The 15,791-nt window shown below is 39.6% G+C and overlaps 1 long non-coding RNA gene across 6 annotated transcripts in view; it reads left to right on the forward strand.

Moving 5' to 3' along the window:
* Nucleotides 1-15,791, forward strand: part of LOC123789027 (uncharacterized) — a 108,229-nt gene that overhangs the window by 62,723 nt on the left and 29,715 nt on the right. For 3 of the 6 annotated variants that reach the window (XR_015723886.1, XR_015723887.1, XR_015723883.1), the window contains exons 3-5: nucleotides 7,618-7,715; nucleotides 12,669-12,706; nucleotides 14,101-15,119. This is a non-coding gene — a long non-coding RNA (uncharacterized LOC123789027). Of the gene's footprint in view, nucleotides 1-7,617; nucleotides 7,716-10,192; nucleotides 11,742-12,668; nucleotides 12,707-14,100; nucleotides 15,120-15,791 lie in introns of all 6 variants that reach the window. The other 3 variants (XR_015723885.1, XR_015723884.1, XR_015723888.1) reach the window with 3 other exon arrangements.

The raw sequence follows: 15,791 nt of genomic DNA on the forward strand, positions 1-15,791 counted from the left end.
CACCAACATTTGGTGTTGTCAGTGTTCTGGATTTTGGCCATTATAGTATAGGTGTGTAGTGGAACTGCTTACTCTTTCAGATTGCTGACCTGGGGTGCCTGGGTGGCTCAGTCATTAAGCATCTGCCTTCGGCTCAGGTCATGATCCCAGGGTCCTGGGATTGAGCCCCGCATCGGGCTCCCTGCTCAGTGGGAAGCCTGCTTCTCCCTCTCCCACTCCCTCTGTTTGTGTTCCCTCTGTCGCTGTGTCTCTTTCTGTCAAATAAATAAAATCTTTAAAAAAAAAAAAAAAAGATTGCTGACCTTATTGCCTATGCTCAGTACATACTTGGCTATTATAAATTCTAAAATGGCGCAATTCCAAAGTTTTCATCAATTTCTCTTCATCAGCCCCCTGCAGCTTTCATAACCATGTGTAGACTAGCAATTCTCTTTATTACTTTTTCTAAAATCTGAAAAATGATATTGTCTAGAAGATCAGGCAAATGTTTACCGATGCACTGATTTTTAGCAGAATATAGCTTTAGAAGATGTCTGGACAGATTAGATTTTTCCATTATGTGTATCTTTTGTTTCTGGGACAGCTTTGGCAGCACCTTCCACACATTTTATCTGCCTGAACAGTCTACAACTCTAGAACCATAGCATTTTCATTCATTTTATCCTCACCAAAGTGTGATCCCTATACCTTTATTCTTAGAAGACATCCAGAGTTTGTCTCAACACCAAGATTCTATTGTTTTTGTTTTGTACAATTCTATCAATTTTGTTTTGTTTTGTATAATTTTGTACAATTATAGCTAGAGGAGGATGTTTAGATTGATGAAAGCATAGCATTGATATTTATTTATTTGTAATTTTTTCTCAAATAATAGTAGCCATTTTAATTGTATAATTATGGTGGAACAAGGAGAGGTAATTGCAGTCTTAGCTTGTTAAATATTTTAAACAGAGCATGAGTATCTATTAATAGCATCTACTCATGTAAATATTTAATTGAATTTTCCTAAATGAATTCCTCAGAGAATCACAAAGCAATCTCTACTACATTAATTGAGATAAGAGTCAGATGCATAATGCCAGAAAGGGACTCGGGGTTTAATCCCAACCTTCCCTGACTCAACACAAAGACTTAGCTCTATATCTGTTCTCCAGTCCTTAGCATTAGAAAGTGCAAGTTAGTTCTTACTATTGCTCAGATCCTTTTCTATGCAATTCACATAGCTTTAATCCAATCAATAAAGGGAAGGAAAAATCTCTGGAAAACGCAGAATTATTTTTGTTATGTGAAAAATGACAGCTCAATATCATTTGAGTCCATAGACATATACGGAAGAACTAGTTTCCAAAGCAACAGTAACCAAGTTGCCCTTATAAATTCAACTATGTGAATTATTTATTTCTCAGAGATTTTTCAGTAGGGATAATAAAAACAAGTACACAGTAGCTAACCCGTATTTAGAGCAGCTGTCATTTAAAAGGGAAATCTTGTTGCATTTGGGAAAAATTGATATTTTGAACTGCCACAATTGTGCATTATTTGTTCCATTTACCTTCTCTTAATGGTATGGGAAAAATGTGTAAGAGGAGAAATGAATGTTGAGCTTTTTATGTCATTACAGGTTAAGTAGGCACGTTGTTCTCAATAGAGATACAAAGCTAATGGGTAATGCCTAAGTGCCATTCTACCAGCAGGACTCTAGCTATTTGAGTAGAGAGATATCCCTCACTCCATGAAACAAGGTCATTTTTCTATTCTTTCTGCTGATGAGTGACTAGTAATTCAGTAGGTAATTGATAGGAAAGAGAGGTGATTCCACCAGCTAGAGTCAAAAAGACCCAAATTTCATATGCATTTAAGCAATCTTTGGTAGCTATCCACCATCACTGAGAGAGGAGGCTTTTCTATATCATCCTTCCATAAGGCCTCTTAGCATGCTCACTGGGCATGTCTTTTATTTTCTTCACACCTGCCCTTTAAACCTGCTTTCTCCATAAGCAAAGGTGAATGGTATTGTTGAGTATTTAGTATTTCCTCTATTAGCACCCCTTAGGCATAGCTTCAAAAACTGTTAGTCTTGGGGCTCATGAGTAACTGTGTTTAAATATCTGCCATTGGCTTAGGTCAGGATCCCAGGGTCCTGGGATGGAGCCTGGCCTAGGGCTCCCTGCTCAGTGGGGTCTGCTTCTTCTCCCTCTGCCCCTCCCCTTGCTTATGCTCTCTCTCTTGCTCTCTGTCTCTCAAATAAATAAGTAAAATCTTTTTTTTAAAATGTCAGTCTTACAGTTTACCCTCTCCTGCTTCTCCAACTCTAAGTCTAACACAAAATATATAATAGCATGGAGGGCATTTAGCTCAGTTTTCTGACGTGGACGTACAGCATGATGCCATGTTTTCCTAGGTTTCTAGGGCGCTCCCTCACCTTGTATTTATGGCTTCTGATGGATACCACATTCTTCCCTAAGTACTCACAAGTTGTCAGTTCAGTTATCTGTTCTGAATGCTGCCCAAATTTGATGTTAATCAAATTGGCCCAAACTTACAGTACCGCTTTTCTCTTTTTTGACTGGTGAGACATAAAAAGGCATTGATGGATACATAGCATAGCTGCTCAGTAACATCTGTATATTGTTCTTAAGAATGTAGTTGAGTTGAACAAAATTAAAACTATATCTGTTCTGGACCCATTTACTGGAAACATGGGCAAATTATTAGAAGTGATTCCAATATTTTGTAATTATTTTTTTAAACTACATTGAAGATGTAAAACACTTGCTTCTATGTGAAATAGAATATTGATATTCATTTATGGAGGTTTGAACTACTTTTCTTTTCCTCAGATGACACTCAGTTTATAATTAATTTTCTAAAGTGTATCTACTGGCATTTAGCAATTACCTAATCAGTTTGTGACCATTTAGGTATCAGTTACCCCAATCTGATGAGGAATAATTGCTCTTAAAATAGAGTCCACTGATAGCCCCATTCCACTGAAATTATGTGACTTTGACAATTAAAAGTAGTAAATGGGCTGCTATTTTACTACTGAACTATCAGTACAAAAATTAAGAATTTCCTGACTTTTAGAAGCCTATAGGTTCTTGTTTTCCAATAAATTTCAGGGGCTGAGTAGATGTCAAACACTTCACCTCCTAAAAGTTTTTGAGTTGGGGAAAGAATAGGGAGTCGTATAAGGGCAAATATTAGTTACAGTCCTTATGAGTAATTCCTGGAAATATGAGGTACCCAGAAGTAAATGAAGGCCTTATTTATTTGTTTTTATTTTTATTTATTTTCTATTTTAAAATTTTATTGAATAATAATTGATATACAATATTATATTAGTTTCAGATGTACAACATAGTTATTCAATATTTATATATGTTACAAAATGGTCACCACTATAAGTCTAGGAAAGTCCTGTTTATTTGCTTAAGCTCCAAACTTCCTCATTTTTCTGTCCACTCAAATTTTGCCAACTGAGTGAGTTTATAGTTAACTCATTTATTCATTTGAAGAGTCTGGCTGTGTATCACAAATTGTGATAGACACAGGCGATGGGGAGACCCACTTGCCCTAAGATTTGCAATGACGTAAAAATGTTATGTTAAGATCAACAAACCTGTGGGCTAGCCGAAAAATTTAATCTAGGAAGAAACATTTGAGCTGGTGAAGAAGAAAGAGGGAGGAAGAGTATTCCAGCCCAGTGGTGAAACCCAGTGATATGCGCGAAGATGAAGTAGTTGGGACCACACCATATGTATGGTTGCTTGGCAGGTTTGGGGGCATAAGGAGAGAGAGAGAGAAAGAAAATGAAGTTGGAGGGCTAGTCTGTAGAGGAGGACTCAGCAAACTGGGATTAACATTTTAGATTTCTCATGTGGGCCTTATGGAGACCCTGAATTTTTTAACACTGAGAAGTAACATGATCAAATTTATACCTTTGAACAAAAGATAGACTGAAAAAAGCAGAAAATGGATAAAAAGAGACCAGTAGTCAAGCTACTTATTTTTGTTTCTTATTTGGTGTAATGTACAGACCCAGTAAATGTTTGAGGAAAGAATAAATATCCCCTGGGAAATTTAGAATATTGATGTGGAACTCAGAAGCAAGATGGAAGTATATAGGGGTGGCCTGGAGAATCATTTGCGTGAGGTGCATAGGAAGAGGAAGAAAACATTGGATAGAGCTAGAGAAAACACCAGTGTTTAGGGGCAGGTAAAAGATAAGAAACCAGCAAAATGTCTAGTGGAATGGGAAAAAGCATGATCCTGATGGAAGTAAATTTGAAGAAGGAAAGAAAAAATAAGCAAAATAAAATGGTGCAGCAAGGTGAATGTTGGTTTTCCGTTGAATGGCATTACTGGCCATAATGACAGCAGCTTCATCAGAGTGACAGCAAAAGGAACCAACCCGTGGGGAAGAGGATAGGACAAGATGGTGAGAGTAGTTATGGAGGGAGGAGAAAGATGGATTTGCAACTGAAGTGGAAGACAGTGTCAAGCTTTCTTTAGTACAGGTGGAGCTGAACTTGTTTTATCAACTACAGACAATAGAGAATTGAAGAAGAGAGAAGAGACAGAGAGAACACTGATGGATAAAATTCTGGAGAAGTCTCCAAGCGGTGGGATACCACTGCACTGGTTGCATGATGTTTTTATGAGAAGAACTTAGAGCTTAAAAAAATACTTAAAATGGAGGATGGGTAGGGATTGAGCTGGTAATTTATTCATACTTCTGCCATCAAGAAGTTGATCTAATTGAATCCCTAATCCTGGTAAGAAGGGATAAAATGCTCCATTTGAAAGCATAATTTTTCTTATTAATATTCATTGATTCATAGATTTTTTTTTTTAATCTGAAAGGGAATTAGAAGATCTCTTGAAGTTCCTGTCAGATCAGTAAGGTCCTGAAAATGGAGGAAAGTCATGACTTTGGGGCCTCTTTTTCTGGAGCCTGCTTCTAGTAGTTGGAGTGGTTAATGAAGGGAGGGAGGTGCTCCTTTCTGCTTCCTACTGCGTCTTCCATCACTGCGGAGAGGTCCAGATGGTAGGGGGAAGGGACAGGAACTGAGATCAGTCTGGATTCTGCTGGTACTGCACTGAGGATTTATTTTCACTGTTTTGGATTGGTGGTCTATCTGTTGAGAAAGTGATGCAAGAATCCATTACATCTCGTAGCAGATAATCAAAAGCACTTTTTTTAAAAGTTCAATTGTAATAAGAAAATATGAAGTTATAAAACCTATAATACAGAGGTTTTTAGATGCCAGTACAAAGTAATGACACTCTGGCAACTCTGCTTGCACACCGGAAGCTGGATTTAATATCAGGAATGTCATAAGTGCTCAATATTTTTTAAAGCTACGTATTAGAGAGTAATAAAAAATTTATTTCAATGTTACATCATTTAAAAATGGATTTGCATTAAAAATGTGTACTTTTTTCTATAGTTAAAAGTCTGTTGCTTGACTTGTCTCTCTTTTTTTTCTCCTTTGCTCACTTGTTTCTTATATTCCACATATGTGGGGACATGGGTTAAATAGGTGATGGGAATTAAGGATGGCACGAGTCATGACAAGCACTGGATGATGTATGGAATTGCTGAATTGCTATATTGTACACCTGAAACTAATATAACACTGTATGTTAACTATACTAGAATTAAAAACAATAAAAAAGTAGAACCAAAAAATGTAATTTTTACAACTTTCAACTCTGAGAAATAATTGGTGTTTGGAATATTTCGTGAACTGCTTTTCAGTATGAAAAGAAAATTATTTTTCTTGGGGCGCCTGGGTGGCACAGCAGTTAAGCGTCTGCCTTCGGCTCAGGGCGTGATCCCGGTGTTGTGGGATCGAGCCCCACATCAGGCTCCTCCGCTATGAGCCTGCTTCTTCCTCTCCCACTCCCCCTGCTTGTGTTCCCTCTCTCGCTGGCTGTCTCTATCTCTGTAGAATAAATAAATAAAATCTTTTAAAAAAATTATTTTTCTTGATTATAAAGATAATGCAAACTCTAAATATTAAAATAAGTAAACACATAAAGAAGAAAGTTTTTTAAAGTCCATATAAAATACCACCACCTAGAGATAAATACTGTTCATACTTAAGAAAACATCTGAGAAGATGTAGTTCTATAAGGGCTCCTGGCAGGCTCCATCAGGAGAGTATGTGACTTGGGGTGCCTTGGGTGACTCAGTCAGTTAAGTGTCCAGCTCTTGATTTTGGCTCAGGCTCAGGTCATGATCTCACGTTCCTGAGATTGAGCCCCGTTATGGGGCTCTGCACTCACTGGGGAGTCTGCTAGAGATTCTCTCCCTCTCCCTCTGCCCCTCCCCCTGCTCACACACATGCGCTCTCTCTCTCACTCTCTAAAATATTTTTTAAAAAAAGAGAACATGTGACTCTTGATCTTGGAGTCATGAGTTTGAGCCCCACGTTGGGTGTAGAGATTACTTAAATAAATAAAACTTAAAAAAAAAAACAGGTATAGCTCTATAAAAGCACCAGTATACACACACTTGTCATAATTTTACTAAATAATTCTTTAATTTTTGATGAAGCCATAAAACCTTTCAGAATTTAATCTCCAGGGGTTGGAGACTATGGTTTCTAAACATCTTTTGTGTTCCTGCCTTCACTGCAACATAGAAGAACAGATACATTCGGCATGAAAGGCTATTTTATGTTGGTTCACATTAGTAGCTGTTTTCAGTTAGAAAGAGACCAGTTCAGAAGTTCTTTTGCATCTGTAAGTGATATTTTGCTGTTCTTTTCGTATAAATCTTTATGATGGCTTTCTTTTCCTACAAGCCATGATTTTCCTCCATAAAATGAGGCAAAGGAATAGCACTCGATGATGGTATTTTTTTGCACCCAGGGACGTACAAATTACTAAGAAAATATCTTATTCCGTTGGGCTGAGAAGTCTTAGTTACAACTTGAAGACCTGCTATGAGGAGACTCAGAATGGAAAAGGGAATCTTTTCCTTCTTTTTTCCTATTGAAGAGATTGTAGGAGAGAAGGTCATGACCTTGTCACCTAGGATTTATTCTCTGACAAAAGGAGGAACCGAAAGAAGGCAGCTGGCAAAGGGGAAACTCCTCATAAATTCCTAAAGAGAGCTTAGAGCGCACGTGCCAGCATCCTCCTTGCTACAGGGTTTCAAGAAGAGCTAAGCTATTTGGGTGGGAGAGTTTAAAAGGGGAAAGAAAAATAATGAAAAGCAAGAGAGAGCACAGGGAGAAATAAACAAAGAAAGAGAAAAATTGAAGCAGATGGTGGGTGTGGATAAGCCAGGACTTCCAATGCCTACCACCCCTGGTTCCTTTCTATGTCCAGAGTGGCCGGGCCCCTTGGTCCAGGTTCAGCCCTTGCAGACAATCGCTCCTTCACTTGGGACCTCATGATTTATTCCATTTGCTCTTGTGCTTACGCTGTTTCAATTTGCGGACTGGTCCTGGATTCTTATCTTTCTTTCGGCCTTTCTTCTGCTTCCCAAGGAAAGCAAGATTACAGTTCTTAGCAGTGAGTATCTGGATGAAGATACTTGCAGGAGATGAGCCATCCTGCGTGGCCAGGAGAGTGTCATATGTCCATCTCATTTCCTTTCAGAAAAAGTCTCCTGACGTCCACTGCCAGCCAAATGAGCAGCAGGCAGTGACTCGTACCCTCCCCAGAAAACAAGGTAGCCAGGAACACAGAGAACAAAGGTAAGTGCAGAAATTAAACCTTGGTTGCAAACCTAGGATGTAACTTCTATCACTGGGTTTAGTGTTTGGTGTCACATGTTCTGTCAGTATTTACCCATCTGTATTATTTACTGTTTTTTAAAAGAGACTGTTGAAAGGTTTTTTGAATAGCCTGTCTTTATATTATAGTTTCAATTCAATGGCACCTTTGAAGTGGTTTTTCTTTTCTTTTTATTTTTAAAGATTGATTGATTATTATTTGAGAGAAAGAAAGAGTGTGTGGAGGGGGGTGAGGAGGGGTAGAGAGAGGGAGGAGAGAGAGAGAGAATCTCCAGCAGACTCTCTGCTGAGTGCAGAGCCCAATCAGGGCTCGATCTCACAACCCTGGGATCACTACCAGAGCTGAAATCAAGAGTTGGACGCTTAACTGACTGAGCCACCGAGGCGCCCCATGAAGTGGTTTTTCTGTGTGGATTCCAACAAAATTAAGACCCTTGCCCCTGATCATGCTGGCTTGCTCTCTCTCTCTCTCAAATAAATAAAAAATCTTTAAAAAACCCTGCATCTAATATGGCACTCACTTCCCCTACACTAGACCTAATTATCTATATCCTATTTCTGCAAAAAGGGGTCATCATTTCCCAGTTTTTCAATCCAGAAACCTAGGCATTGCCCTCCTCCTTCTCATGCAACTTCCCTGACAGGGATGGCATCTTATAAAGAGACTGTGGTCTTTCTTCCCTCTTCTCCTCCCAGCAGTACCCCTGAGTTCAGGTCCTCCTCCCTTCTCACTTCCAATAGCCTCCAGCTCGTCTCCACTCTGCCCGCCTTCCACATCTCCCCTCCTTACCGTCAGTCCTTCTTCTCCAAAGCTCCCAAAGCAGTTCTTTACATCTAAGACATAAATCGGTGTTTCCCTATTACTAAAGATACTTCAAGGATTATAGAGCTTGTGGGATAAATTGCAAACGCCTTTTTAGTGCACCCAGAGCCTGCCTTGCTGGCTTGAACTCCCAGCCCTCCCTCGGTACCTCCCAAGCCGCAGTCATATTGAACTACTTGGAAATTCCTGAACAACACTTCTTGTTTTTGCCTTGGAGCCTTCCCATCTACCACTCCCTTAGCTTGAAATATGTTCCTCCCTCCCCACCGACACATTCTTTTGTATTCAACTGATGGCTAGTCTTCTATTAAAACTCAGTTCAAGTAGCACCTCTTCTACCTACCCCTTCTACTTCCCTCCGTCATCCCCACCTCCAGCAGTGAGGTTTTGCTCTTTTACCATGAACTCTGAAAAGCAAAAACCTTTACAACAATTCTAACGGCCAGAGAACACTTTCTGGTAAACTAAGCCATTCCTGAACCAAACTAATCGTCCAGAAGCCAGAACTCAACATGTCACCCAGAGGACCAAAAAGCTCTCCTTTATTTTATTCTCCCTTGTTTGGTCCTGCTGTTGTTAGCATCAACTCCACCATTCTAAGATATTTACTTGTGTGAATGGTTATGTGAAGTTTCTTTTGATGTCCTTATTACATTGGTAGCTTTCAAATGGAGGCTTTTCCTCCTAGAAGTGGACTCCTGGCTATCTTTTAAAAATTACATCAGTGCTAATTATATATATATAAATCACAGAAATTGGCTTTGTAAGACTAGTGAGTGGTAGCAAGGTTACCACAGTAAAGGTTAATTAGCCAAGAAGAAATTCCATGTGGTTGTAATTGTCAATGTGTTCTGTAAAGTTCAGTGGTTGGTACAACCAGTTTATGGGCCTCTGGCGAGGCTTTCTCTGCTCCAGGTCATTTTGTGCCCAGCAGACTGCATGGAACTCAATCAATATTTGTGAAATAAATAGTGACTTTGTCAAGTCTAAGATATAATCAGGCCTAGAAATAAATGGAGGAACTATTATTCTAGTTATCCACTCTGAAGAAAAGTCTTAGCATTTAGTACTGTGGGTATGAAAGCTGGTTTGGATCTGCTTTCACCCAGGTTCCTGAGACTGTGGTCAGAGCCTTGCACTGAACGATGTTATTGCTCATATTTTCTATAAACTTGCTCCAGCCTATGGTTAGTGTCTGATTTCCACTCCTGTAAACCAGTGATTTTCAAATCTGCCTTCACATAAAAATCATCTGAAATGCTTTGAAAAAATAATGAGGCCTGGGACCCACCTCCAGAGGTTTGGATTTAATGATCCCAACACTGGTATGTTTGGAAATCGGTCATTTGAGTATAAAGCGCCAGTTCGAAACCATTGCTGGAAAAGAACCTATTTTATTTCTGCCCAGTGTCTGGACAAATTTTCTTTTTAATTGCACTTTTGCATATGTTTACTTTTTTCAGAATTTGCATGGGGCTACCATGCTAGTTATAACTTGCATAATCATCTTTATATGAATATAAATATTACTATATTTAGCATATGGTTTCTTCAGAGAATAGCAACATAAAACACTGGAAGGATTTGACATTTAGTCATTTGAATTCCCACATAGGATTCCCAGGACACATCGATATAACCGATGACACTGAAGTTATCGATGCATAAATAAAGACCTGTCCTAAACTGCGACATTCTTGTGAGTCATGATATGGTAACTACCAGAGGCATTTTCTGTTAGTTCCAGGAAAACTAAAACAGCTAGGAGCTCTAGTAGCTAAGAATCTGAGTGGATAAAAGGCCTTTAACTGATGAATGATTGTTGAGTCCTCTAGTTCTTTAAGTGGCAACATGGCCAATCTTTCAGGAAATAAAGATGGCTTTCAGTGAGATGGTAATAAATGAAAACCATTGGTCGTTATTTTAAGCCATCATCTTGCATAGCAATTGCAAGCAAAGATTATTAAGTAACTAGCTGTTACACTGATATAAAGCTTAGCTGTCATTTCAAAACTCGAAATAAGAAAACACATTCTTTTTATTAAATGTTGTTTTTCCACATTATGGTTGCTATTTTGCTTCTAAAATGATAGTGTAGGGATGCCTGGACCCAGATGGTTGAGCATCCAACTCTTGCTTTCGGCTCAGGTCATCTGATCTCAGGGTCCTGAGATCAAGCCCTGCGTCAAGCAGTACACTGGGTGCGGAGCCTTCTAGGGATTCTCTCTCTCTGACTTACCAACAGCTCTAGGAACTTCATGTCATGTAACTATAACTAAGCCGAACTGAAAACTGTAAGCCATGGAGCAAGTGTCAGTTGACATTCACGATGAAGAAAATTATAATGCCTCCTAGACATATGTGACTTTTTCCTTCTCTCCTCCCTCCCTCCCTCCCTCCCTTCCTTCCTTCCTTCCTTCCTTCCTTCCTTCCTTCCTTCCTTCCTTCCTTCCTTCCTTTTAGAGGGAAAGAGGGGGAAGGGAGGGGCAGAAGAGAGAGAATCTTAAACAGATTTTATGCCCGGTGCAGAGCCCGATGTGGGGCCCAATGTCACTACCCTGAGATCATGACTTGAGCCGAAATCAGGAGTCCAGTGCTTAATGGACTGAGCCACCCAGGCACCCCTGTGACTTTTCTTTTAATAGCAGCATAGTCCCACTTAGGGGTGTCTGCAATGTTTCTGTTGTCTGGCTGTGCAGGGGATTGTCATGACTCCTACTGAGAGTTTCTGCCCTGGAGTACCACAGTTGTCTTCATCCTTAATCAGGGAGCGTCTGATTGTTTGAAACCAGAGGTAGTATAAGTTAATGGGTTTCAAGAGCACCATAGGAGATGTCTTGAGGATTCCTCTGAAGTGTTCTGTCTTCATAGGGATTAAATATTAAGACACGGCTTGAATACTGATTTAGGAGATTCGGGATAGATTGGAAAGAAAAAAAAAAAGTCAGTTTCCATCAGCCAGTATGTTTCTTCATCCATATTCGGTATGATAGAATGGTGAAGGCTGTCAACTCCATTAAATGGTCTCACTTGCTTGAGGGAAGTGAGTATAGTTGTGACAACTCAAATGAAGATGATTTTGTTGAAATTTTTACACAGTTGTAGGCAGAGCAGACTTGCTCCCATTCAAAGCAAAGGAGACTGAGAAGATCATTGCAGTGGAGGTGGGTACAAATGCTCACAAAAGAGAAAGAAATGCTCCATGTTCTGTCCCTAGCATCTATAAAATGGGACAGGTGGCGTTTTGATCAAGAGTTTGAAAAATCTAATTATTTCATAATACAGTATTGTTTGGGGGATCCGAGGACAAAGGTTTAAACCTAAGATTTTGTAGCAGATTTTACACATGTTGGCCAGATAGAAAAGGACTCATGCCAGGTATTTCCTCAGCCCTTCACATTCATCACCATAAAATATAGCCTCACTAGTACAGATGGAAAGAATGGTTCAGCTTTGCACAAAATTTTAAGGAGATCCTGTGTTTTATATTGAGTATTATAGGATCTTAATCTGTTCAATGGGAAACAGTGGGTACTATTGTAATTACAAAAACTTTAAAGAAATAAACAGAAGACCACCACCTAGAGGACTGCCATAGTCTTTTCACCCCTCTGATTAAGAAATAGAACTGCTTCATTAAAAAGGGTGCAGTCTTCATCTTAGCCATTTTAAATATTGATGACAATATGTTTTTCAAGTACTGTAACCACCCCCAGATGAAGTACCCTGCAACACTGAATTTAGATGTGATATAAATTTGGTTACAGTGTGATCAGTGATTGGCCAACCCTAACCAGACCTCTCATTTCATTAACCTGGCAAATTGTTATCCTCACAATTTATGCATCTGGAGTTTTGGGACCTCTCTTATAGTGTATGATGGATTTCTACCGTGTTGTGAAACTGTTTCAAAACCAATCACGAAATCTTAGGACCCTATGTATTCCCCATGTTCCTTCAAGTATACTTGGAAAGGAAGAAATAATCGTAGGCAGTGTCAGATTTATAGACATTATGATTCAGAAGGAAGAATGGTAATGATAGTTCTGTGAAACTGAACTCAACTTTCTCTGATGACCTTGCTTTCCTAGATGGGAGGAAGGGATGACGAGGAGTGGCAGGATTAGAGGTGAGTGTGAGAACCTTAATTTTTCTAATTAAAGATAATTTTCTTCTTGAAAATTTTTCTCTTCCAGATTAACTCATCTTGTTGGGGATGATGGTTAGTCTTTCACAGCTTCCCTTCCCTTCCTCCTTTGCTTTTAACCACAGGGCATGTGGGTAACAGGTACTTTTGAAACCTTGTGACCTCAGAGGGATAGTTATCTGCCCACATGCTGAACTGGGGTGTTCTCTGAGGCCTCTGGGTGTTTCTTTCTCTGTGGTCTTTATGATACTCTAAAGCAATGGGTTCCATCTGTATTTGAGGCAAGTTAGCATCTGTTGCTACTGATGTCTGTGGTCCCTGTCATAGCCTCTTGTAGTGACATCTGTATGCCTCTTCCCCACCTGAAGAACCCACAAGTCTGTGTACTCTCAACAGTTTTACTAGTTCTCCAGGGGTTTGGGGTGGGGAGGCACTTCTGGACCTTTTCTTGGGTTGCACAAATCCTAGGGAACCAGGAGCATGTGCTCACTTGAGACCTCTCTTGACCTAAACACAGACAATTGCTGTTTCACCCTGTGTCAATCAACACAGATCACTTTGGTGCCAGTTGGGAAGAGAAGTGTAAGTCCTGTTTGCACTCAGATCTCTCCACCTCTCCTTCCCTTGATCCCCTCCCATCTCCCACTCAAGGTTTCCACCTTAGAAGAGGGGAGAGGCCAAAATACTATCAGAGGCACCAGATGCATTTGTGTCTCCTCTCCTCATTCAGTTGTCTCTAAAAACATCATAGTGTACATCCTTTCTCTCCCATACTTTGTAGCAAATCTCTGTGTTTTATGATTCTAGGCCTTTAAAGGGAAGCTTTAGGAATTTTGAGCATCCTTTTCTTTCTCAGTTGTAAGGCTGTTGTTATAGGAAGCCCTGTGCTTTCATGATTTTCAGTACCTAACTTTTAAAAGTCTATTTTGAGACCTAAAGGTGAACACTTTCTTCTTTGCTCTTGGCTGGTTCTGCCTGCGCTCTGAAGTAATGGTTGCTTCATCCTTGTTGGGTAAAGGGTTCGGCAATAATAATTATCATAAGTAAAGATTGTATTGGTGATATTTCAAAGCATTATCCTATTATGAAATTATTAACAACTAGCAATTATTCCCATGTATAATTATATTCTTTTTCAGAGATAAGCATGATAGACAAGTTATAAGAAATAAAGTAGTATTCAGTGACAGTAAAATCATGCTATGAAACAAATTTAAAGACTGTAGACTTTCTGCATTTTAATTTATATGGGCCTAGGGGAGGGGCCTAGGAAATAGGTTGGATTAATGCGTTGGCAGGCATCACATAACAAGTTATGACGTTAAATTTATATGTTGGCCAAGTTAGTTTACTGACATTACCTCTACTCCCTCAAGACCTCTCTCTGGGATGCAAACATCTAGATTTGGTGACGGACAGCTGGGAGCAGTAGGATTGAATTACTCACCAGGAAGAACTCTGATTAATGAGCTTCAAGTAAGGACTAATTTCCAGACAACCATCTATGCCATCACTAGAACCTAAAAGTTCCCATTTATGATCAATGTCAAGGTGAGGGTGAAAGAGAAATTTACTTTGAAACAGCAAAAAACATTTTAACCTCTCCTTTCCTTTTAAGAGGTAAGCACTTCTAAGCAGCAACTTGACTTGTTTTAGAAGGATTAAGAATATACTTATATTGTCTATGTTCTCTGATTGCTTCAAAGGGGAAGATTTTGTTTTATAATAAAATTGAGAGTCTTTAAGGGGAGTGGCCGTGCAATAGATATATTGTGTGTCTCGGCAAATGTCTAACCAGTATTAGCTATTTTCTAAATAAATTGGTATATATACCCAGTTAGTAGATTGATATTCCATAACTTCATGGTAGATACGGAGACATCGTTTAAATCATTCTGCATGATATATAGAATTTAGGACTTCCCTTGAGCTTTGCAAATGGATGGGCATTAGATAAGAAGGGAAAAGGAGGTCATATTCAATGGGAAGGCTAGTGAGAGAGAATACAGTGCATTGCGAGAGCGTGAGCACATCCCTTTGACTAAAGTAAAGACAGGGAATAGATGTAGAAGCCAAATGTTGGAATGCTCAAAAGCAAGCAACAAAAAAGTAGTGAAATGACATGATGGAAGCAGGTTAGGTCTAAATTTTCTGTGTTTCCACCTACACGAAAATGAACTGGTGCCTAATGGTACAAAAGAAACAAGATGCTTTCTGGCTTTGGTACCAGCTCTCTTCAGATCATTCAAGAAGACTCCAGGCTGTATCATGAGTAATTCTAATTGTTTTTTTCTGCCTATCCTGCCTTCTCTCCAATTCCCCGTGATGGACCCTAAACAACAGCCGCATGTACTCTGCATTGTTGCCATGATATCACCTGTCTTTTCTGATGAAGGTAATGTGGCTTGGCACCCAGGTCATAGTCATGTCTCCTGATTTTTAGGTGCTTCTGATGTCTGTTGCACTTAACTCCTCCCATTTCCTTTGCTAATGTGGGACTACTCCCATCATATATTACACTCTGTTACTTGGTCCATAAAGCAGCAAGCTATTTCCTTTCAGGGCCTTCCCAAAAGTTATCACAGCCTATTGCCCCCTTGGCTCTGACCATAAGTTGTAGAGGGAGAGGAGAAAGGTAAAAAACAATCTGGATATGGGGCGCCTGGGTGGTTTAGTTGGTTAGGTGTCTGACTCTTGATCTCAGCTCAGGTCTTGATATCAGGGCCATGAGTTCAAGCCCCACGCTGGGCTCCACAGTGGACATGGAGCCTACTTAAAAAAAAAAAATCTGGATATATATACACTAAGCTGTTGTATTAGCTATCTACTGCTGCATAATAAATTATCCTAAAACTTAACAGCTTGAAACAATAAGCATTTATTATTTCATGGTTTCTGTCGGTCAGGAAGCGAGGCATGACATAGCTGGGTCCTTTGGCTCATGGTTCCTCATTAGACTGCAGTAAAGGTGTCAGCAAGGGCTGTGGTCTCATCTTAAGGCTCATCTGGGGGAGGTTCCACTTCCAAGCTCACATAATTATTGGCAGGATTCTGGTCTCTTACTGAG

Source organism: Ursus americanus, chromosome 3 (genome assembly GCF_024610735.1).
Source record: "Ursus americanus isolate L20-20 chromosome 3, mUrsAme1.1.p, whole genome shotgun sequence".
In the NCBI taxonomy this organism is placed as follows: Eukaryota; Metazoa; Chordata; class Mammalia; order Carnivora; family Ursidae; genus Ursus; species Ursus americanus.